Consider the following 24,934-nt stretch of genomic DNA (forward strand, 5'->3'; position numbering starts at 1 on the left):
CACAGCTCACGGCAACACCAGATCCTTAACCCACTGAGCAAGGCCAGGGACCGAACCCGCAACCTCATGGTTCCTAGTCGGATTCGTTAACCACTGCGCCACGACGGGAACTCGAGTATTGCGTATTTTTAAAAAAGTACAATTTTGGGCTGATGCCATACTGAAGCCCAGTATGTGATTAGGCCTTTTTTCCATACATTTATTATTTGTTCTGGGTGCTTTAAGACATAGCAACCCACATACTTACATTTCTCAATCCCAGACTTAGGACAAAGCATATAATAGTCTTGGGTTGTGGTTTCAATTAGCATAGCAAACCCAATACATACTTTCTTCCTGGCATCTGGATTAAAGAGGCTGTTTTCACTTTCTAGCCCAGTTTTTATTTCTGCTTTCTCTTTTTCTCACTAAAAACATCTATGGTATTCACGATATATTGGTAGGTTAAAAAAGCAAGTCATCAGACAGAACCCACATTATTATTCCATTTTTGCAGATTAAAAACAATGCAGGTCTAGACCATATATATATTTTCAGATGAAAAGGAAAGAGCCTGGAACCATACACATCAACATGGAAGGGGGATGTATTTTTATATTGTTTGGCTTTCTTAAAAAATGAATAGGTATTACTATGGTAATAAAAAGACTGGGGCAAATAAAAACCGAAAAAGCCTCCTGGAGAGAGTGAGTTTTCCATGGCAGAAGGAACAGAGCTGTTGGATACTGAACACAGAATATTCGTTCATGAGGAAACCTGAGGACGAAACTTTGGGCTTTTTTATTTACTGCCTTGGACAAAAATTATGAACATGAAAACAGATCTCAGCTGTGTTTTTTTTTTTTTTTACATTGTATTACTTTTAATTTTGAAAACAGTTTCATGAAATAGATAGTAACATCCCCCTTTAAGATAAGGAAAATGAGTCAGAGAAGGAATTCACATCTAAGTCCCAATTTAAGCACTTCATCGCAGGTAAAATAAAATAAAGATGATAAGTATACTATCACTTACAGTACTTTATGAGCATCAAATCTGATAGACAATATTATTGGAGTTAATGTAATTTGTAAGCTAAAAAGTAACCGATGCAACACAGGCTAGAATTAGTGTCGTTTCATCCAGGAGTCAGAGTGCTACAACTGGGAAAAAACATCCTGGGTTGATATGAAATTCTGTGAATATCAGAAATACCCGAATTATTCCTGAGGAGTTCCTGTTGTGGCCCAGGGGATCAAGAACTCGACTGCAGCAGCTCAGGTCACCTCGGAGGAGCGGGTTCAATCCCCAGCCTGGCACGGTGGGTTAAAGGGCTCTGGCGTTGCCACAGTTTCGGCACAGGTCATAGCTGTGTCCGCTGTGTCTTTAGGTGTGTCCTGAAGACCGGAAGGAGATATGAATACGTCCCAACCGGATCATCATGTGGTGGAATTGCAGGTGATTTCTGGGTTGAGTATTTTGCTTTCATTTTTATTTTTTTACTGTATTAAAACATGCATCCAGGTAGATGCTGTTGACCAAGGACAGGAACGTCTTGGTGCCCCTCCTCTCCTGGGCCCGGGGAAACCCTCTCCTGCCAGGAGGAGGGAGGGTCTCTGTGCCCCGGCTCCCACACGGGGGACTCACCCCTGGGCGTGCCTCCCGGGAGGGGCAGCCACTTTGCGGCTCCAGGCACAAGCCCCCACTTCAGAGATATGAAAAGTTCTGCAGTCTCAGGGTTGGTGAGGGGGCTTCCTAGCCCAGAAGAGGATTTGGGAAGGGGGCTACATTGAGGACTCCACACTTCTTCCTGTTGGATTCAGAAAATCCCCCTCCCCCGGTGGAGTCATGTCGAAGGGGCCACGTGAGCTGGCCTGACCAAGGAGATACCTGAAATGGCAGGGCCCAAACTCTAGAAGTATCTGTAGTTCAGACTCTTCACTATCATGCAGGTGGTGTCCTTGGCAAACTGGTTACCCGCCAGAGTCCAGAGCCTAACGCCTCTGGCAAAATGAACGCTGGGTTTGATATGGAGGTTACTAAAGCAGAAGCTGTGACAGCCGTTCTCCCAATCACCTGGGGAGCTTCTCGGCCCCACCCACATTCTGACTCAGCAGTTTGCACAGATGAAATTAAAACTCATATTCTTTTTTTTTGGTCTTCTTAGGGCTGCACTCACAGCATATGGAAGTTTCCAGGCTAGGGGTTGAATCGGAGCTGCAGCTGCTGACCTACACCACAGCCACAGCCATGCCAGATCAGAGCCGCCTCTGCAACCCTTCTCAAAGCTCATGGCAATGCCGTATCTTAACCCACTGTGCGAGGCCAGGGATTGAACCTGTGTCCTCATGGACACTAGTCGGGTTGGATACCACTGAGCCATATAGGAACTCCTATATTCTCTCTCTTTTTTTTTTTTTTTTTTTTTGTCTTTTTAGGGCTGTACCTGCAGCAAATGGAGGTTACCAGGCTAGGGGTCGAAGTGGAGCAGTAGCTGCTGGCCCACACCACAGCCACAGCCATGCCAGATCCAAGCCGCATCCTCGACCTAAGCAGAAGCTTGTGTCATGGGCAACACCAGATCCTTAACCCACTAAGCAAGGCCAGGGATCGAACCTGCATCCTCATGGATACTAGTCTGGTTCTTAACCCACTGAACCACAGTGGGAATTCATAAAAGTCATATTCTAAGACAAGTCAAGGAAAATTTAAACATAAAACATTTTCTCTGCTTTTTGGCCTCCTCTCCCCTCTCTACTACTGTGCATTGCGTATCTGCATTAGGTATCAATCAAACCTCCCATCAGCAGAAATACCTACTCAGCCATAAAGAACAACATTCTTCTGGCAACACCAAGAAAACTCCCCAAAAGCTAACATTCCTTCTTGATCTTGCTAGGCGTCTTGATGACCCACCCCTCTGTACTTGCAGATCTGCATTGTGCAAACTATCTATGTCATTTAATGCACAGCTGTCTCCAAACACTATATAACCGTGCTTTGACCTCTAATGTGTGGAACAGTTCTCAGAGCTTTCCTTTTTTTCTTTTTTGTCTTTTTGGGGCCTGTGGCATACAGAAGTTCCCAGGCTAGGGGTCAAATCGGAGCTGTAGCCTGCTGGCCTACACAAGAGCCACAGCAATGCCGGATCCTTAACCCACTGAGCAGGGCCAGGGATCGAACCCGTGTCCTCATGGATACTAGTTGTATTCCTTACCACTGAGCCAGGACAGGAACTCCAGTTCTCAGAGCTTTCTGAGAGGCTCTCCTGGGAAATCCTTAATTCGGCAGGAGCAAAAATTCTCAGTTCTCGCTTAAGATCGACTGATTAATTTTTTTCATTGCCAACACTCTAAGCCTAGGAATTAGAATTTGAATAAATATACCTTTGCTGTTTTTCAAAACCACCTCTCCCACAGGATCCTCTTATTCTGTGCCAACTGCCCTCAGCATCAGACTCCACAGCTTTAAGGAATCAGCCTCTTGAGACGCTCGTACTTCAGATGCCAGTTGCAAGTCTACGTTCCCAGGACACCCGCACTTCTGGATGACTGGACTACAAACTCAAAGGTTCCCATACCACCCCCGCCCCTTTCTCTATACTTCACTGAAATGACTCACAGAACTCAGGAAAACCCTAAACTTACAGTTCGGTCGCTCCTCAGCCTCCTCAGCGTCTGGTTTCAGGGCATCCCCAAGACCCCAGAAGCCATCGATGTGAAGGGCGCTGATACGAAAAGGACCCCCATCCAGTGACTAGAGTCAGCCTTCCGTGTCTGCGAGGTTTCGCATCCGCAGATTCAACCAACTGCTGACCTTCAATTAGCAGTTGGTTGAATCTGCGGATGTGAAACCGCAGTTATGGAGGGTGGACTGTCCTGCTTTATTATGAATGATATGACTCAGGAGCAGAGGAATAGATCTATAGAGTAAGACAGGACGTGGATAGGTGTCCCATCTTCTCAATACATGAATGTGTTCACAATCTAGAAGCTCCCTGAACGTTGTTATTCAAGGGTTCTTATCCAGGCTTCATTAGTTGCCAAAATTGATTAAATCGTTGGTCATTTGTGATTGAACTTAACCGCCAGCCGGTCTCCTCTCCAGGAAGTCCAGAGTGGCACTGCCAGTTCCAGTCCTATAAGCACATGACTGGTCTTACTATTGTGGCCAGCCCCTCCCCCAAAACTCAGGGCCCGCAGAGAGGTGCGCCGCTAGCCTGCACTCAGGTATGGTTCAAAAGGATATCAGATATGCTTCTATCATTCAAAAAATTCCAAGATTTTTAAGATCTTTATGCCAAGAAATGGGGACAAAGACCAAATAAATTTTTTTTTTAATTAGCCACCCCCTTCCATGTGATTTTGATGACCGTGGCCATGTATTGAGAACCATTACTTAAGATATTGATAACACTTGAAAACTCTTAAGTATCAGCACCATTTGGTGAGCAGAGAAATTTATTTTGATGTAGGATTCTCCTTGCCTTATTAGTGTCCTTCCCTTCTCTTTGCTAGAGTTAAGTCCTTCAAGATACAGTTGTAGCCCATCTCTCAGTCCCCATGGAGCTCGCCTTTCTTGGTGTTTCCACAGTGCTGTGCTGATTTGTACAATTCTCTTTGGTCCATTACATGTTTGCAATAATTCTCATGTGTATATGCCTGTCTCATCTCTCCAGCTGTCTATGAACCCTGCCTTAATCTTGAGTCTTTTTTTTTTTTCTTTTTGCTATGCTCATGGTGCCACCAAGGGACCTCCTTTAGTGAGTCTTGATGCAATATTTATTCTCTTTAGAACATGGTGCTAACTTGAAGGAAGCTTTCAGTTAAATGCTTAATGTGACTAAGTGAAGGTATGAAAGCTGGACCTTATATAGGAGGAAAGTGCAAATGGCTTGTATACAATTTGGACATCATAAATTTTTTGTCAGCCACTTAAGTGAATCCAATATTAAGTTGCTACCTTGAATTAGATACTGTGTAATGAATGTCTAAGCAAAACTACTTTGGAGAGTTCCCTTCGTGGCTCAGTGGCTAACGAATCCAACTACGAACCATGAGGTTGCGGGATCGATCCCTGGCCTTGCTCAGTGGGTTAAGGATCCAGCGTGCCGTGAGCTGTGGTGTAGGTTGCAGATGTGGCTTGGATCCCGCATTGCTGTGGCTCTGGTGTAGGCTGGTGGCTACAGCTCCGATTCGATCCCTAGCCTGCGAACCTCCATATGCCACACAAGTGGCCCAAGAAATGGCAAAAAGACCAAAAAAAAAAAAAAAAAAAAAAACTACTTTGGAAAGACCACGATGGATGATCAGGCAACCAACTTGGGGGCACATATCAGCAGGTGTGATGATTGGTGGAATGATCATTAGACCTGAAATCAGAAAATGTAAGGTCGAAGCTTCCGTCTGTCCCTTGCTACCTGGGGCCTTGGGACAAGTTGCTTGCTTGAGAGTTTCATTCACTTGTTATTTCAGCCATCCATCACTGAGAACCTATTGTATGCCACACATCATGCTACGCACTTCATGCGTCATCTCACGTAATCAGCGTGGCATCTCTGTAGATTGTCATCTTCCCAATTGATAATTTCGTAGTTGAAGAAAAATCACATTTCTGCGTCCTCCTTGGCAAGTGCACCTTTCAGCCTTAAGACCTCCTTCCCAGGGTTCCTGACCTCTGAGCCCTGGAGGACAGTTATTCTTACTCTGCAGGGTCTCTGAGGCCTTGGAGGCTATACAAAAAGACTCAAGCTTGAGTAAAATTGTAGTGTTGGAAGGAACATGAGAGATGGTCTGGTTCACCTGCATTCCAATGAGGACTGAAGCCAGGGTCCCAAATCAGAGAATGGCAGGAGACATTTCCAGAGAGTTCTGCCAGGTCCAAGATGTTTGCAAAGGCGGGCAGCTCTGAAGTTTCCATCCAGACACTGAAGACTAAGGTGGAATCAAACATGATCTCTGCCTGGTGTCTTCATCCAAATCCAATACTCGTCAATTGATTCCTAACTGATATTTCCACGTTTCCATCAGGCTAACCCACGTAAACCAACCAAACTTCTGTGTCCTGGGCCAGAGTCGGGTGGGGGTGGCAGGGTGTATCCATGTGTTTGGCAGAACAAACCCTTGAATGTTCCTGAACAGGATGTGAGTTCTGAGGTTCCCAGCAAAAACAAAGGGTTTCTCCTCAACTTTGACCACTGGTAAGGTTAGAAGATCAGAGTTGAAAAAAGGCAGAGTTAAACTACTGCCTGGCTAAACAAAATAAAGACACAGTAAATGTATGGAGCATTTGTTATTATGTTAAAAAAAAAATCCTGTGGGAAGTGTAGTTACATGGGGCTGGTTTGGACAGACTGCACCACCCCCCACCACCAGAACAAAACCAGCCAACAATAACAAGAATCCTACAGCTGGAATGCATTCTGGATTTCTAATCTGAATAGTTACCCATGATTATACTTTTTTTTTTTTTAATTCACAGCATTCCCATACCCATAAGCATACATTTGAAATCAAGACCCCAAATCCTTTAAATAAAACCTATTTCATGAGTCACACTCTTTATCCAGTTCAAGCTTAGCAGCTTGAAGAGATAAAAACGCTAACGTCATTCTGAATTCACAGGTGAAGCCCTCAACTCTGATTGACTCACCAAAGCCCTATTTTATGAACAAGAAGGTGCGCTATTTGGTGTGTGGGCTTGCAGAGGAGAGAGCTCTGACGATGCAAACGTTCTTTCTCTTGGATTTCGGGAGGAATCAGCAACCTATCTGCTGTGTTGTCATTAGCAGATTTGCCCTCCAGCTTGGGCTGGACATAAGCTGACGTTAAAATTTGTCTTGCTTTCCCAGGGTCACCCCCCGTCACAGGCAGAAGAGGGGACATGTGGCACAACTCGAGGAAACGCCGCTACCCATGAGGACCAAACACATCATTTGCTGGACGAGCCTGATGCCTAGCAGGACTCTTCAGTTTTGGAAAAAGCGCATTTCTTGTGTTGAACTGAATTTTGCCTCGGGCTTGTCCTGTTGCTCAGAAGTAAGACGCTCTATCTGCAGCAGGCTCTGCAGAGATCTCCGCTGTACATTTGCTTCAGGGCTTTTCCTCAGTTATCTGTGCCTGGACAAACACAAAACTGCATTTCTTGGCCTCCTGCCCATCTGGACTGGGGAAGCATCCTGCTCCATTGGCAAGACATCAACCAGAGTACAGGAGAGTGAACAAAAAGAATGGCCTGTTATTCATGTCTGGCGAAAAATCCCTCGCAGGACTCCAGGTCTACTGAGAACCACAGAGAACACGCCTTATGGGTAAGGGAGCCTCCCCGTCCTTCTTGTAGCGTTGCCCCCACAGTTCAAATATCACCCACACTTTAGAACCAAGCCAAACCCCTTGCTAAGAGGCGAGAAGAAGGTAGGCAAGCAGGTCCTCATTTGTGGCCAAAGTGATGGGGTTTTCTTTTAAAGTTATTTGAAGCGTGGTTGATTTATAAGGTTGTGTTAATTTCTGCTGTATAGCAAAGTGATTTATGTATAAATACTTTTTCATATTCATTTCTATTATGGTTTATCTCAGGATTTAAATGAGTTCCCTATGCTCTATAGTAGAACCTTGTTGTCTAGCCATTCTACATATAATAGTTTACACCTGCTAATCCCAAACTCTCAATCCATCCCCCTCCCACCCTTCCGCTCCCCCTTGGCAACTAAGTGGTGAAATTAAAATCCTGATGGAGTTCGGTCTGACTTCTAGAGGTTGTCTGCCACTAAATGGGCACATCTGGATGCTCAGTGGAGTGAGGGGTTCCCAGACCTCTGAAGTCTTCAGAGCAGGGCGGGAAAGGTAATGTGGAAGCCGCCAGGTAGGGCCTGCCTTAGGACACTCAAGGTCTATTCACGGCAACAACAGCAGTAGCAGCAATAATGACTTTCAAGCTGTTCCCTATGTGGCCCCTGCCCTCCATTCAGACATTTATGCTTATGTGCCCCCGAGGCTGGTACTGCTGAGGGTGGGCAGAACAAATCTAGTCCCCGGAAGATCTTGCAGATTTCATGTCTTAAAATATCATTAGCCCCATGTTCTGCTAATTACCGTCAAGCAGCCACAGATGCTGCCCACTACCATGTAGTAAAATAGAATCAGTAACCAATATAACAACGAGTGTCACCTGAGCGTCTATCATGTGCCAGGCCCCGAACAAAGGCGGGGGGGGGGAATTCGTCACCTCTTCCCAATAAGCTTGTGAGGTTGGCACTTTCATCACCCCCAATCTTGTAGATGAGGAGACCAATGCTCAGGGAGGTGAGGTGACTTGCCCAAGGTTATGCAGCATTGCATGCTGGGCATCTCTGGCATGTAGGCAGCTCTGCAGGGACGGATCCATGTGTCCACAGTGGCCCCACAGCTCAACGTGCAGACAGAGCCTCTGATGGCCTGCCCAGTAGGGAAGGCTGATTTGCTGCAGCGCTTTAGAGCGGCTGGATAGCTGATCCTTGAAGGCCGGGTGCAGGAATGTGGTGGGTGCTTAACAAATACTGATCAAATGATGAACTTTTTCCATCACGTGAGACCTCACGGGTCCCCCAAACTGCCTCCCTAGAAATGGGGGTTATGGGCCAGCTCTTTGGAGGTGTCACAGGATGCTCTCCGGAGCCCCACTGATAAGATGAGGTTCTCAGAGATGGCTGTGCAGAGCCAGGCTGGCCTAGAAGGACTGAGTTTGCAAACTCCCGCCCAACAGCCAGTTTCACCTGAGCAGGAAGCTGGGTAAAGAACTAGAGCAGAGATTCTGAAAAGGTCCTGAAAAGCCAGGATTATCCCTCCTTTCCCTTTAAGCCAAGAGGAAGAGGACTGTAGGCCCTTCCACTTCCAGAGAAATAGGCAAATCAAATGAATTCTGAATAATTTAAGAATGAGAAATCATTGAGCACAAAAACAGGTAGGAAATTGTGTTTCTTGAACATTCTACATGCTCAGCTTTGTAGGTTGTAGGTGATCTTCGTAAGCAAGAAGCAAGTGGACTTTTCTTTTAAAACTAAGAAATAGGAGTTGCCATCGTGGCGCAGTGGTTAACGAATCCAAGAGGTTGCGGGTTCGGTCCCCGCCCTTGCTCAGTGGGTTAACGATCTGGCGTTGCCGTGAGCTGTGGTGTAGGTTGCAGACGTGGCTCCGATCCCGCATTGCTGCGGCTCTGGTGTAGGCCGGTGGTTACAGCTCCGATTCAACCTCTAGCCTGGGAGCCTCCATATGCCGCTGGAGCAGCCTAAGAAATAGCAAAAAGACAAAAAAAAAAAAAAAAAAAAGAAATACCTTCCCCTTATCAGGTAATGCCCTTTTATAAGTCAGTATTTTAATACAAGTGTTCCTCAGTTTCACAAAAGAATCAAGTTTTAAAATGAATAAAATGTTTTGTAACACTAGCAGAGGAAATCACTTCAGGAAACAAGAAAATGTAAAGAAATACTTGCAGTGACTTTTATGGCAAAAAAATACAGTATGAATGCAAAGTACTTAGCATGTGGTTGAGTGAGACTGTAATTTACATATTAAAGCAACCTGTTAGAACAAAGTGAATGGCCCTAGATTGAGGCAACTCACCAGAAACCAAGACATTTTGCGGGAGGACAGGAATCATCTGGGGAGGGATCGGACACAGTCCGCATCTCAGGGGAAGGACCCCGGACAGTGAAAAGCCCAGTGCGGCTGCTTCCACACTCAGGGCGAAGGGACTGAAGTTTCAGTAACGCAGGTGTGAACGCTTTGTTCGTGTGTGATGTGGTGTGGGTGGTGGGGCACTGTTTTTCATAACTGGGTGGATATGAGTGACTGAGTTTTCGTTTTGTCGCTATTTGCGTGGCACATGGCAACGTGTCCTGTCTTCCCCAGCGCTGGTTTCCCCGGTGCTGACTCATCATGAAGAATTTGCTTTGGTGGATTCTGACCCCATCAATTATTTTTGGAACGACATTGGGCAGGCACTACCCTGGGGAAGAAATGACAACTCTGGCTTTTGTCTCTATCGTTTCTGTCCTGGGTTTTTGCGATCATTCACCCATGTCTGCCATGGGCTACTCCTCCGTACAAGAAAGAGCCAATGCCTCCCCGTGCTTTTTGACCTGGCAGGGACCCCCCCCCACCCATTGCACTTACAGGCTTGCAAGGCCCTTTCTCATGCCCCCGCCTCTCGTTTTCCGTGCTCTGACCTGTCTGCTACCATGCCTGGGCTCCGAGTGCCCTCCACGCCAGCCACCTTGGCCCCTTTGCTGGGCGCTGAGTACACCAGGCCTGTTCCTTCTCCCCCCCACATCCACCTGGCTGGCTTACTCTGCTGATCCTGTTTAATATCATAAACTGCTCTGCTCCTCCCCTCCCCCCCTTCTGATCTCTTACCTTCCTTTACGTTCTGTTTTTACCATGACACGTATTACCCTCCAAGACCTGCTATAACGTATTTGTCACGTTTATTGTTTGTCTTTCCCCTGGAGACACCAGCTCCATGACAGCAGGGATCTTTGCTTCATGCATGACATGTCCCAATCCTTTAGAACAGTGCCTGGCACATAGTAGGTGCTCCATAAGTATTGCTTGAACGAACGAACGAATGGGTGAATAAATGAATGACACACACACACAATTCCCCTTCCCACCACCACGGGCACACAGATCATTTGTTTTCACCAGCTATAATGCTGATTGCATTTCTAAGAACCAGAATCGTTGCTGGTCCCACATTTTATCATCAGTGGTTGCACAATATTCCCTCATCAAGACGCTCACCAAGGGTGGGTGGAGCTGAGGCTGCAAAAAGAAAGGGAATGATAAAAGCCTGGTCCCCACCTCCTGAGTGGTGTTAAATTTAAGAGGAACATGCAACTGGACGCAGATAACCGAGGCGCAAAGAGGCTCAGTATCTAATTGCCTGTGAAGTCGTTGCATCTTAACTCACCAGAGTTGGTTATCCTATAAACCTGCCACAGCCTAGACCCCGCCCCAGCAGAGTGAATGATGATTTCCCAAATTAAGGACACGAAGGAGAGGCCTTGATGCGCCCATCCTCCTCTTCATCACATCACATGACCGGACATGGTGTAGCCTGGTGGCTAAGAGAGTGCGTTCTTGGGACATATGGCCTGGATTCTCATCTTGCCCCATCACTTACAGATTATGGGGCTTGCAGCGTCTGCAGATTTTCTCAGGTGGGAAATCAGCCTTCTGGGTATGAGGTCGTCTCCATCAAGTGCTCCGAGCAGTGGCTACCTGTGGTAACCCCCAACCCGTGTTAATGGTCCTTGCTGTTGTCAGCCAGGAATCCACCCTAACCTCTCTGCCTGAGCTTTGAGGACCCCATGAGTTCACCCTCCCTCGAAACCTAGTTTCCCAGTGGCAGCTCTTCATTATGCAGACCCATCTCTCCCCCCCAGCCCCTCAGCCTAGATGCTCCTTGTTTTACTCATTCCTGCCTTTTCCTCTTGGTTCTTAGTTATACTGACTCCACCCTGGATTTGTCTTTCCCCTTCACTCTCTCAATCCTTCCAAAGTGGACCCAAATCCCCGCTCAGGCTCCATCATCTCCTGCCTGGCTCCTCCCCCTCCCTCCCATCTCTCCCTGCTCTGCAAGCTGGCGGAACTTATCTCTTGGCATACACGCACGTGAGGACTATTGATTGGAAACCAGCCGTGAGCTTTCTTGCCTCTTTCAAGGACCTTCTGAGAAAGAACATTGGTCCTGCAATTGTCAACTGTTGCTGAGCCTTTATCTCCATTTCTGTTTTCCCAGGTGCAGCCTGGCCTTGGAAAATAACCCAAGGGTGGAGGAGAGGGTTTCATTCATTCAGTCAACAAATATTTATGGAGCATAAACTAAATGCTTGGTATAGAACCAGGCATATATCACTCTTTCCCGTAGGAGTTCACATCTTCTAGAGATGACACTGAAATATATAGTAAATGTTTGAGGGGCAGTTGTAGCCTGGCTTATCCGGATGAGCATGGCCTTGGAAACAGCCTCACAGGGGCTTGAACACTGGCTTTGAACCTGTTAACTGGGTCTACGACCTTGGGCAGGTTGCTTAACCTCTTAGAGACTCAGTTTCTTTATCTGTAAAATGGAGTGATAACACACTTCCAGGGTAACTATTTTCTATTTTCCTGTGTTTTCTATTGGTCTCGGCCTTCCCCTCTGCAGTGCAGCCCAGCGATATGTGGGTGGGGTGGAGGTGCTAGTTTCTTAAACGTGGCAGGGGTGGTACCTTCGTTTCCTTACGCTGCAGGGGCCCAGGGTGAAACCACAACCTCTGGGATGGATGCTTAGTTTTCAGAGTCTCTTTCCTCCTCTTTGTCTCTAAGCTGGTGTGTAGGTCTAGTGCTGTGGTTCTTTTTGGTTCTTTTTTAAGAATCTTTTCTGTCTTTCCTTTTAAAAACAATTTTTTTTAAAGTTTTATTGAAGTATAGTTGATTTACAAGGTTGTGACAATTTAGGGAAGTGGTTCTTTTTTTTTTTTTTTTTTTTTTGCTTTTCAGGGCCGCACCCATGGCATATGGAAGTTCCCAGGCTAGGAGTCAAATTGGAGCAGCACCTGCCAGCCACAGCCACAGCCATGCCGGATCCTTAACACACTGAGTAAGGCCAGAGATTAAACCCACATCCTCAAGGATGCTAATCAGGTTCCGAGCCACGACGGGAACTCCAGTGCTGTGGTTCTTAAGCTGCGGTGGTTTTGTCTCCCAGGGGACTTTGGACAGCGTCTGCAGACGCCTTGGATCGTGACTGGAGTGGCAGAGCTGCGGGCATCTAGTGGGTGGAGGCCAGACGTAATGCTACCTATCCCACAATGCACTGGGCAGCTTCTCTCAGTAAAGAATTCTCTGGCCCCCGTGTTCGTGGCGCTGAGGAGAGGAATGTGGTCTAGTGGGAAGCATACGGGATGGCCTGACGTGAGTCCCCTGGCGGCCTTCAGTGGCTCTGTGGTGGGCCAGGCCCCTGCTCTCCAAGCTCTCCACTCGGCAGACCTGTCTGGATGTCAACTTTGACCTCTAATGAACCTCTCTGGTGGGGTGGACTCACCCCTTAGCACCTCAGCTCACCGGCTTTGCTAGGGCTGCCATTTGACCCTGCAGTGCTCCCCTCTACTGGCCAAGTGGTCCCCAGTCCTGGGACTCACGTCCAGGAGGCCCTGTAAAAAGCCTATGAAGCACGCCCCCTCCCCATCCAAAGTCCACTCCACCCCGGGCCGGGAATTCTGTCCAGGGGTCTGTTTGCTTCCCCGATCCTTCAGAAGGGGAAGGCTTTCTGTGACTTCCGCATCCTCTCTCACATATCCAGCCTCTGGGCTGAGTTCTTGTCTTCCCAGATGGCATTTTCTCTCCCTCTTTCCTGGAGTTCTGGAATGCCCACAGGGAATGTGGCTGTGGGAGTGGAATAAAACCCCACACCACCAGTATGTGCCAAATGTTATGCTTGTTAGGTAACACACGTGGCCTGTGTTCTCCTAGGCCTTCGAGCTCAGTCCTAGGCCCTCCCGGGCCCTCCCCGAGTGTCAGCTTTCCCTTCGCTATGGGAACAGAGCAAAGGCAGGGACAGGACAGCGTCACCTCAGCACATGCCTGGGAACACATCCTTCCTCAGTTGCTCCAAAACTCATTCTTCATTTCCCTGACGTAGGGAGGTGCCCTCCGATGAGGTCACCTGGATTGTTCCTAGACTTTGGGCAGCCGTAGGGCAGGTCAACACCTGCTCACTATTTGCCTGGTTTATCTCGTTCTTTTTTTTTTTTTTTTTTTTTTTTTTTTAAATGGGAAAAGCTGCAGCTTTTCACTCTTCTTAATAAAGGGTATTTACAGCAGTCACCTCATGACAGGGGTTGAGCCTTTGACCACGTGTTTTATTTCATAACCACCCTCTGCTTTGCGGATGCCCATCTATCTTTAGGAAACATATCCCAAGCAATCAATTGCATTAATCTTGCTGTGGACTCCTGAAATTGTAGAATAAGGAAAGAGATACATATATATATCTATCTTAAGGAAACATTATTTCATTACATTATAATTTCTGATTTCAGTAATTATGACTTGGCAAATTTATTTTTCATCATATAAGAGGTAAAACACAATTAAATGATATCAAGGGTAAAAGAAAAATAGCACTTTCTTTCCATGAATCATTAAAAAAATGCCTTTAGGACTTTACATTCTTTTAATGGTTTTTGTAATTTAAAACTCCTGCTTAAATCACTTTATCTTTATGAAGGTAATTTTTAAAAAGCACAACAGTGTTCATTTTATTATAAATTATAATTTTATGAACATCAGAATTGCAAATTTGCAAACTTGGGTTCATGCTTATATGTCAACATATTTAAGTGCCAGCAGATGGTCTGTGATCAATAAGGCTCAATTTATATACATTATCCTGAAGTGTCCTTGGCTGAAAATGGTGGTTGGCAAAATCCAAATTATGACTGAATATGAATGATGATAATCAACAAGAAGTATGCCATCAATATGGTTAATGTGGCAAGTTTTATTTTAGCAGGGGAAGTAGCTATTGATTTGAATTAAGTTGGTAAGCCCAACCAGGATTTTAAATAGACTGGTGGGTCCAGTTGGGAGTTTAACGGTGTTAAAATTAATGTTTGTGTTGCTAGGGGTATATAGTTGCTAACAATCTTGCATTATGTCACACAAAGTTTGATCCTAGAGTAAATTTAGGCCCAATAAAATGTATGAAATGTCTTGTTTGCATTTGCACTTGGCAAACAAAACACAGCCGACTTTTCTTCTGATGCCTGGTAATCTCAGCCAAGAATATAGATGAATGTAGTTTATTAAATATCTTGAATGTGGGCTGCTATTTCACCTTAAGTCAATGGTTCCCAGCCCAGCTTGGTATCAGAATCACCTAGAGAACTTAAAAAAAAAACAACAAAACCAAAAATTGATCAGACCAATTGAATCATCTTTCCAGGGGGTGGATCCTGGGCACCAGTGTTAAAAATACATGTCTGGAGTTCCCGTTGTGGCGCAGCAGAACCATGAGGTTTCAGGTTTGATTCCTGGCCTCACTTAGTGGGGTAAGGACCCCACGTTGCCGTGAGCTGCGGTATAGGTCACAGATGTGGTTCGGCTACTGCATTGCTATGACTGTGGTGTAGGCCAGTGGCTGCAGCTCCAATTAAGACTCCTAGCTTGGGAACCTCCATATGCCGAGGGTGCGGCCCTAAAAAGTGTGTATGTATGTGTGTGTATATGTATATATATATGTGTGTGTGTGTATGTATATGTCTGCTAAGTAATTTTTTTTGTCTTTTTTTTTTTTTTTTTTTTTTTGCCTTTTCAAGGGCTGCACCCGGGGCATGTGGAGGTTCCCAGGCTAGGGGTCTAATCGGAGCTGTAGTCGCTGGCCTACACCACAGCCATAGCAACGTGGGATCCTTACCCCACTGAGCGAGGCCAGGGATCACACCGCAATCTCATGTTTCCTGGTTGGATTCATTTCCCCTTCGCCACAACGGGAACTCCCCTGCTAAGTATTTTTAATGTGCATCTGGATATTAGAACTACTGCCCTAAGTGAAATATACCTAAAAGATAGTCTTTTTAAGGAAAGGAAATCTTTAAGTAAGTAGTTCAACTGGTGTGCCATCAAATTAGTTTCTGTTATAGTTTTATTTTAGCTAACATACAAGTGGTGTTTAAATACATAATATTAGTGTAAGATTACAGGAGGGTGTGACTTAGGTTTTCCCTGTGTTTCCAGGGAATTCGAAAAAAGAAGTGAGTCTGATTTGGTCATCAGGAAATCTCCGAGTTACTCAGTCCTTGGAGATGATGAGATTCTATCTGGAGACTCAGTGGACCCTTTCTTCATTTGCTCCTTGGGAGGGTGGAGTTATTCAGGGACTCCCTGAAAGAGTTAAAAGAATTTTTGGTCACGAGTCTGAAAAATCAGGTTCTGAGTCTCAGTCCTGCTGCTTGCTTGTCTCTGGTTGTGGTCCGTTGACGCCCAGCAAGGTCTGGGACAGCTTAGAAATGCAGAGTCTTGGGCCCCATGCAGACCCATTGAATCCAACATCTGCACTGTGACAAGATCCGTGGGGGAATGGAAGGCACATCTAGAGAAAGTCCATGGGTCCCTCTGAACCTTACTCTCCATATCTTCGCCACGAGGGAGGCTCCTATCTCCTCTGCTTTCGTGTAGGGTATTGAGAACCAAATGCATGATGTTAAAGCATTTTCATAAACTATTTTTTTTTTTTTTTTTTTTAGGGCCACATCTGCAGTATCTGGAGGTTCCCAGGCTAGGTGTTGAATTGGAGCTGTAGCTACTAGCCTATGCCACAGCCACAGCAACGCGGGATCCAAGCTGCATCTGCAGCCTACACCACAGCTCATGTCAGTGCCGGATCCTTAACCCACTGATCAAGGCCAGGGATCAAACCTGTGTCCTCAGCACTGAGCCGCAGTGGGAACTCCTCATAAACTCTTTTGTATTGTGGTAAAATATACAACACATAACTCTTTGTAAGTGTGATGCTCCCTGGTGTTAAGTATATTCACATTGTTACCACTATTCATCCTTAGAACTTTTCATCATCCCAAACCGAAACAGTGGCAAAAACTCTGTAGACAGTAACTCCCCATTTACCTTTCCCTGCAGCCCCGGCAACCAACCTTTTTCTGTCTCTATGAAACTGATTACTTGAGGTACCTCATAAAAGTAGAATCACACAGTGTTTGTCCTTTTGTGACGGGCGTATCTCACCCAGCATATGATGTCTTCAATGTTGATCCATGTTGTAGCGTATCTAAGAATGCCATTCCTTTTTAAGATGGAATAATAGTCCATTTTATGTGTATACCACATTTTGCTTATGCATTTATCTGCTGATGATCATTTGAGTTCTTTCTCTCTTTTGGCTAGTATGAAAAATGTTGCTGTGAACATGAGTGTACAAATCGACTCTTTGTTTTCAATTCTTTTGTGTAAATGCCTACAAGTGGAATTGCTGGCTCATATGGCAATTCTATGTTTAATGTGGGGGGGAACCGCCGTGCTGTTTTCCACAGCAGCTGCACTCTTTTGCATTCTCACCAGTAGTCCACAAGGATTTCAATATCTCCATATCTTCACCAACATTTGTTATTTTCTGTTTTGCTTTTTTTAAATAGCTGCCCTAATGAGTGCGAGGTGGTATCTCACTGTGGTTTTGATTTGCATTTCCCTAATGATTTGTAACGTTGAGTATCTTTTCATGTGCTTATTGGCTATAAATATCTTGTATCATATAGCTGTTGCAATTTTGAGATGATTATAGTGAGTTTTGAAAGTACTGACTATTGAAGAAATCCTGTAGCTTTCCTTCAGTTGTTTTAGGAGTGAATTAGCAACTTTGTTCTGGAGCATAAGTGAGCTGTGAATACCATCTGAGAGCTGGGTCATGAGGTCTGGAAATATCATAGAATATGTTCCAGTTGCCTCATCTATAAAATGGAGGAAATAATTCTACCCCATAAAAGTGTTCTGAGGATTAAGTGGGATATGCTACCCGCAAAGTGCTTAGTGCGTGTTCAGGAAGCTTCCTCTGTCACGTGCGCTTACCATACGGAGTGAGTGGGTCATTGCTTATGGTTTGGAGCCGAGCAGGGACCCAAGCTGAATGATGCAGAATGCACAGGGTGCCGAGAGGCCAGAGGAAGGAGAAGAGAGAATATTTTGAGGCCACAAAGCCTGTGATGAGCTGTGCATGGCTCGGTTGCTGTATTTGCTTACAGTGGGGAGTGGCAGGAGGTAAGGCTGAGAGGGTGGGTTGGATCCAGATGGCAAAGGTGTGGAGGTTGAGTCCACCAGCAAATGTGGGCTTCTGAAGGCAGTGGGGGACCACTGAAGGGTCTCTGTTGGGAGTGACACGATCAAAGGTGCCTGTGTTTGTTGTTCTCACAAGCAGGCATGACCCTCAAACCACAGTAGCAGCACCCCATACCTGAGGCTTTGATCTTGACTATAATCACTGTTTACTGTTGGGGGAGTACTTTTGATGTTTACAAAGTGCCATGTAATCAGTTGCATTGGTTAAGAGATAAGATTAATTAGATTTGTGTGTGTGTGTATGTGTGTGTCTTTTGTCCTTTCAGGACCACACCCATGGCCTGTGGAGGTTCCCCAGGCAAGGCGTCTAATTGGAGCTGTAGCCGCAGGCCTACGCCACAGCCACAGCAACACAAGATCGGAGCCGCATCTGCAGCCGATCCCACAGCTCACAGCATTGCCAGATCTTTAACCCACTGAGCAAGGCCAGGGATTGAACCCGCAACCTCATGGTTCCTAGTCGGCTTCATTTCCACTGCTCCACGAGGGGAGCTCCTCATTAGATTTTTGAGGCAAGGGAGGACTGGACTGGGCTTGGAAAGCTCAGGCACTGAAAGAAGCAGTGCTGGAGGCTCCCTCTGCACATCTATGAGGCGTGATGTCCTCTGTAATATTTTCAGTGTGCATAACACCATGCCAAGCGCTTCCCCAAAGGGATAAACCTGCCTTCAGGAGGATTACAATCTTATCCAGGAGGGGTGGAAATGCTGCCTTAATACAGTACTGAGTATTTTCAGATATGCTATATAATACTCAAGGAAAATGCTGGCACTGGCCAAGAGGGATGTGATAGGAGAGAGGCCATCTTCTGTCCCACGACACGTTAGCAGAATTTTCAAAGAATCACTGTTTCCAACAAATTGTCTGACTTTCTTCTGTCTTTAATTAAAGTAAAAATGACTGATTAATTTTTGTTCTTTAAATACAGCATATCAAACCAGATGGGAGAACAATAGACAAAAGTGAAGGATGTATGTTTCCATTGAAAGAACTAATCATTTAAATAAAAGATTTTATCTTAAGGAATGGGTTATTAGTGGCTCTTGGAAAATGAACATTTCATTTGTTTCTAAATATATGTTTGAATTTTATAAATTGTACTCTTAGTAAGAAGGCTGGTTCAACTTCTCATATGCTATGATTCTATAATTAAGGTGCTAGAAATTGTTATGTTAACTGCATAAATGACTTTAACTGAACCGCCAACAGGATAATGAACAAATTTATGCTGGGGAGAACTCTGAAGTTTTCAATTTTTTTAGGACATTCCACAGTTATATGCATGCCACTGGAGTGCTTAATTCAAGGATCCTTTCTGCAAAAGGCAGGAAACTTACACTCTAGTAGATATCACTCAAGTTTCTCTTAGAAACACAGAAACCACCTTAGGTATTTCAAGTAGGAAAGGATTTAACAGAAGGAATTAGATGCTTCTAGAAAGAAGTTGAACGGCCGAAATTGCAAATGAAGTCAGGAGAGGCACCTGCTAGCTTTCAGGTTCACCACTGCAGTCTTATCACAAGAAGTGACTGTTACCACCCAGATTTAGGAAACTACAGGAACCTGTTGCTTGTGGTCACAGCTGGTCATAATCATCGTGTGACACCCAGGCTGATAACTCGAAGGGAAAACTTAGAAGTCGCTGCGAAACTTCACATCTGCTAAACCCTGAACTTCCAAATCTTGCACAAGGTCATACATCTCACTGTCAGAATGTATTTCTCTTTGAGAACCATGAAAGGAATGGAGTCTGAGGCATGTAATTACCAGCCTTCCAGTGCTGGAATATGAGGAAGAGCATTGTAAGGGCTGGGAATGAATGCTGGTTGTCAAAAAGTAATAGACAAAGGAGTGTGGACCTTTATTCCCATTTTATAGAAGAGAAAACTGAGGCATGGCAGTCAGTAACTTGCCTGAGTACGAGATTCAAAACCAGGTCTATTTGATGTCTGAACTAGAGATTTTTATCAGTTATACTGGCAAGTGTCTATCAAATGGCAGATAGCTCCCAAATTTAATCTGCTTCCTTGGCTTTAACCCACATCACCTCACATTCTTGCAGGCTATATAACTCAAAACAGACCGTTACAAAAGGATTATTTGGCAATTTATTTGGTGGTCTTTCTAAATTTGCTAACCTTTTCAACTCCTTCCAGAAAATGTGATCTGGGTAGCTCTTGCAATTAGGACAAAATTTCCTAGATACGAAGCCTTGGTTTGGTGATATTTTAGGGAATGGGGTAAAGAATTATTTGTGCCACAACTCTTAGGTCCAGGCTTGGAGCCAAAGTATACCATAGACAAACTATGAAATCTCTAAAGCATGTCCAATTTTCCTCATTCTCTGGGTTTCTTATCCACCTTGGCTTAAGATGAAGTCATAAGCTAAGGAACAAAGTTGACATTTACTGATTATGACCCCTTCCGAAAACAAAAAGCCACAGTGGAATGAGGGTCTATTCAGCATAACTCCTTTATTCATTCACGAGCACACATTCATTCCTATGGACTTTGCCGGGTTCATGTATTCATTCAACAGACATCCCTGTGCTGTGTCCTGGTTAGTCTCCGTTTGTTGACTCCACCTCCTCCTCCCCACCGGCACACAGATCCCTTCTCCGCCCTGCTTGGCTTTCAGGAGGCCCTGTGTTATCTAGGCCCTGATCCCGCAGGCTTCCATGTGGGTTTGGTCAGTGGGAGGACCCAGGAGGCCACTGAAGGTCGAGAGGAAATGTGGTGGTGTTTACCCCTCCTCCCTTCCTAGGTGGACCTCGCTCCTGACAGTGGACGTGGGTCTCCACCACTACAGCTTTTGCCGGGTGGCCGCTGCTCTATAGTTCCCATTCTCACTGGGTTCCAGTAACGCTATGTCCTCCTCTTGCCCCTTCAGCCCTGGGGGTGATGATGGCTCCCCACTTTGGCTGGTCCCTGGGGCCTCACCATCCCTAGTTTATTTCAGTAATCCCACCCTCACTTCTAGGAGTCTCTTCATTAAGTTGTCTGCGTTTAAACCCTCTAGGGCATCAACCACTGACTCTCCTAAAAGATCATCAGAATCGCTTTGTTGATCAAACAAAGCTGAGTTTATTACTTACTGTATTAACAGAAAGCATCAGCTTGGTGAGATGTCAGTTGTGTCTCAGAGAATAGTCATAAAGTTTTGGGGGCTGTGTTCAAGACGTTTAAGGTAGGCTTTTCAATTCAGGAATCTGATCAGAATTGGGCAAAGTTTATAATAAAATTGTTTAGGGCCAGTGGACACAACAAAGAGGAGATTGTTTTGAAATGAGACTTTGATGAATAGTTATTTGATAGGCAAGCAGATGTGCCCAGTTGTGTGATCCACTGTTGCAAGAATTGACCTATTTGCCCAGACCAACAGCCCATTGTCTTGAGAAACAGCTGATTGAACAGCCTATTGTTCAGATAAATGACTATTGGAGGATCTTATTGGTTTAAGGCCTTATCTTTCTGGGCCAGAATTTCCCCAACAAACAGTAAGGTCATGTTGATCCAGAGGCCAGAGTCTTAGTCCTAATAATGAAGCCATGGGGCTTCAGGCATCTGACAGGCAATGTAGTGCCCACTTGTGGTTATTCCTCAGCCCAACCTGGAGGACAGACCACTTCCTACTGGGGGCACCAGCAGTCCACATCTCCACGACCGATGGAGTTCCGAGTGTGTCCAAGCTTCCGAGGGCAGTTGTTTCAACTTGTATAAATGCCAGCTTTTCTAATTCGTATTGCGGGGTAATCATTTGCTAGCTCATTTGATGAGACAATGGCTGCATGGCAGCAGTAAAGATTCTGGAGATTATACATGCAAACATTGCAACACAAACACTAGGAGAAGGATTATGGTCAGAGTTCGCCGTACACTTCTGTGTCAGGAGCCAGGCGTGCTCACAATCCGCCAAGGGAACAGATCACTCCCTTGTCCAAGAGGCCTCAGAACCAGATATGGGGGTAGGACCCAAATCGCCTTATTTTACTTTTTGTGTGTTGGTCTGTTTGTTAGCTTTCAGGATCTTTTTTTTAGGAATAGAAAAGATCCGAGAGACAAGAGAGTGGGGAAGTCTTCCACTAATACAGCTCCTTTTCCTCCTTGAGAGGCCAGTGTCATCTCTAAAGTGGGTCTACTTGATGGATGACAGGAGACAACCTCGGTGGAAAGAAACGTTTTCCTGGCTTAGGTGGGAAGTAGAAGGGGCTGAGGTTTGGCCTGGAAATAAAAAACTGTTTGATGAAGAAGTTGTTTTCAGAGTTCCCATTGTGGCTTAGCGGGTTAAGAACCTGACTAGTATCCATGAGGATGCAGGTTCCATCCCCGGCTTTGTTCAGTGGGTTAAGGATCCAGCACTGCTGCAAGCTGTGGTGTAGGTCACAGATGTGGCTTGGATCTGGCATGGCTGTGGCTGTGGCGTAGGCTGGCAGCTGCAGCTCTGATTTGACCCCTCACCTTGGAACTTCCATATGCTGTGGGTGCAGCCCTAAAAAAAAAAAAAAAAAGTTGTTTTCATCACAGGCGGCTCCGTGTCGGAGACTCCAAAGTTAGCTGGAAAATGTTCTTTCCTTTTAATTTTCATATTTCTTCCTTTATTCCCAATACTTGAAATCTGCTGTTTCTTTACATTTGAAGGCATTTATACTCACCTCTAATATGGCCCTTCCAATAGTAATGCGATGACATTTTATTATAATTATCTGTTTAACTGCTCTGTCCTCTAACTGGACTGTGTGATCTTAAGGGCAGAAAGTATATCTTTGTCATTGGCATTGAGCTCTTTCTGAGGCATTTAGCACCATGATTGACATTTATTATGGCTTGTACGTCAGTAAGCTATGAACACTGGTCTATTCCAATAACCCAGGTATTACCTGGGGCTCCAGGGCAGGCTCAGGTCTTGGTCTGTACCCACTGTGCAAAAAGAATTTGGTAATTTTCTTGATTTCCCCCCAAATAAAACCATAAGGCACCATCTTTTCTTGAAGATAATTTGCTTTTGTTGGTGGGGAGTGTTCACTGTCCCACACTCTGAATATGTACTGTTGATATGTATACACACAGGCAGAGAGAGAGAGAGAGAGAGTGATTGATTGATTTAAAGGCATTGGCTCACATGATGGCAGAGGCCACTAAGTCCACATTCTGGAGGGTAGACCAGAAGCATAGCGATTTGTGGAGTAGTCCACGTTGCATCTCAAGTCCAAAGAGCCTGCTGGCAGAATGACCTTTTCCTCATGGGAGGTCAGCCTTTGTTCTGTTGGGCCCGTCAATTGCTTTTTTTTGAGGCCTGTTTGCATTATGGAGAGTAATCTGCTTTCCTTGGAGTCCAATTTTTTTTTTTACAGCCACACCTGCACCATATAGAGGTTCCCAGGATAGAGGTTGAATGCGAGCTGCAGCTGCCAGCTTATGCCAAGGCCACAGTCATGCCAGATTCGAGTCACACCTTGGACCTACACCACAGCTCCTAGCAATGCTGGATCTTTAACCCACTGCATGAGGCCAGGGATCAAACCTGCATCCTCACAGATACTAGTTGGGTTCTTAACCTGCTGTTCCACAACAGGAACTCCCAGAGTCTACTGATTCAAATGTAAATGCCACCTAAAAAAATAACTTCACTGAAACAACCTAGATATGCTTAGTAAATATCTGGATACCATGGCCTAGTCAAGTTAACATAAAATTAACCATGACAATCGGGGACAATATGCAACCCACTGTGATAGGCACGTTTACCCTTTTGGGAGCTCAGCTTCCTCTGCTGTAAAATGGAGATGATAATACCCACTTCCAACTCTACAGTAAAAATATAGCTTTACTATAAGATGAAGATATTACTAAATATAAATACGTTATTATATTTATTTTACTAGAAGTTTTACTATAAGGATTAAAGAAGGTAAGGCATGAGAAAATGCTATAATAGACATTTAAAATTTTGTCTGTTCAGGACATGGCTCAGTGGTTAAGGAATCTGACTAGGAACTATGAGGTTGCAGGTTTGATCCCTGGCCTTGCTCAGAGGGTTGAGGATCTGGCATTGCCGTGAGCTGTGGTGTAGGCTGGTGGCTACAGCTCCGATTCAACCCCTAGCCTGGGAACCTCCATATGCTGCGGGTGTGGCCCTAGAAAAGACAGAAAGACCAAAAAAAAAAAAATTGTCTGTTTAGACATATTCCCACAACTCTCTGCTAGGAATGGCATCAACTTCATTTGGGGAATGGCCTGTTTTGCTCTTATGGGATCCTATCTTCTTACTTGTCCTCTCTTCCTGGCCATAAAGATAACCCCAGTCAGTGTCTCATCTCTTGCCCCACCTCCATCGGTCAAGGAGACACACACCCCAATAGGTCAGACTTTCCTGGGGAGTTTTCAAACTGAAGTTGCCGAAAGAAGACTTCTCATTCTTGGTGGACCAAGGAAGGTATCCATGACTTGTCAGCTATGGTTCCAGCTGCGGGAAGAAAGCTTCTCTGTGCCAAAATACTTTTTGTTTTCGTTAGTCAGCTTGAGATAAATCAACATCACAAACTGCAGCATAGTTTGTTAAGTTTCGACATACGTGTACACGCCATGAAACCGTCTCCACAATCAAGATAGGTCACATATCCATCATCCCAAAAGTCTTATCATGCCCCTTGGCAATCCCTCCATCTTGCCCCCTTCATCCCCAAGCAACCATTGATCTGCCTTCTGTCACTTTAAATTACTTATAATTTTCTAGAGTTATTCTGTAATAAATGGAATTATAGAATATGTACTCTTTTTACCAGGCTCCCCCCATCCCCCACTTAGTTATTTTGAGATTTCTTCAGGTCTTTGCTAGAATCAAAGTTCTTTCCTTTTTATTGCTGAGTAGTATTACACTGCATGGGTATAGCTCAATTTGTTTATCCAGACTCCTGCTAATGGATATTTAGGTTGTTTACAGTTTGGGGCTATTACTGGGGAAAAAAAAAACTGCTATGAACAATCATATATACAAGTGTTCGTATGGTCTTTTCTTTTGGATAAATACCTAAGAGAAGAAGGACTGGATCAAAAGCGGGTATTTAACTTTTAAAGAAACAGTCAGACCAAAG

The 24,934-nt window shown here is 45.0% G+C and overlaps 2 long non-coding RNA genes across 3 annotated transcripts in view; one reads left to right on the forward strand and one right to left on the reverse strand.

The window, feature by feature from the left end:
- LOC110257554 (uncharacterized) overlaps window positions 1-3,762 on the reverse strand; it is an 86,526-nt gene extending 82,764 nt beyond the window's left edge. For both annotated transcript variants that reach the window (XR_014834120.1, XR_014834121.1), the window contains exon 1: window positions 3,627-3,762. This is a non-coding gene — a long non-coding RNA (uncharacterized LOC110257554). The remainder of the gene's footprint in view (window positions 1-3,626) is intronic.
- A 2,905-nt stretch (window positions 3,763-6,667) lies between these two features.
- Window positions 6,668-24,934, forward strand: part of LOC146395063 (uncharacterized) — a 137,574-nt gene continuing 119,307 nt past the window's right edge. Inside the window, exon 1 of the long non-coding RNA XR_014834137.1 lies at window positions 6,668-7,288. This is a non-coding gene — a long non-coding RNA (uncharacterized LOC146395063). The remainder of the gene's footprint in view (window positions 7,289-24,934) is intronic.

Source organism: Sus scrofa, chromosome 18 (assembly GCF_054392235.1).
Source record: "Sus scrofa isolate SSC_HxYL_T2T_F1_AM1 chromosome 18, Sscrofa_HxYL_maternal_Yorkshire_Landrace_v2.0, whole genome shotgun sequence".
Lineage (NCBI taxonomy): Eukaryota > Metazoa > Chordata > Mammalia > Artiodactyla > Suidae > Sus > Sus scrofa.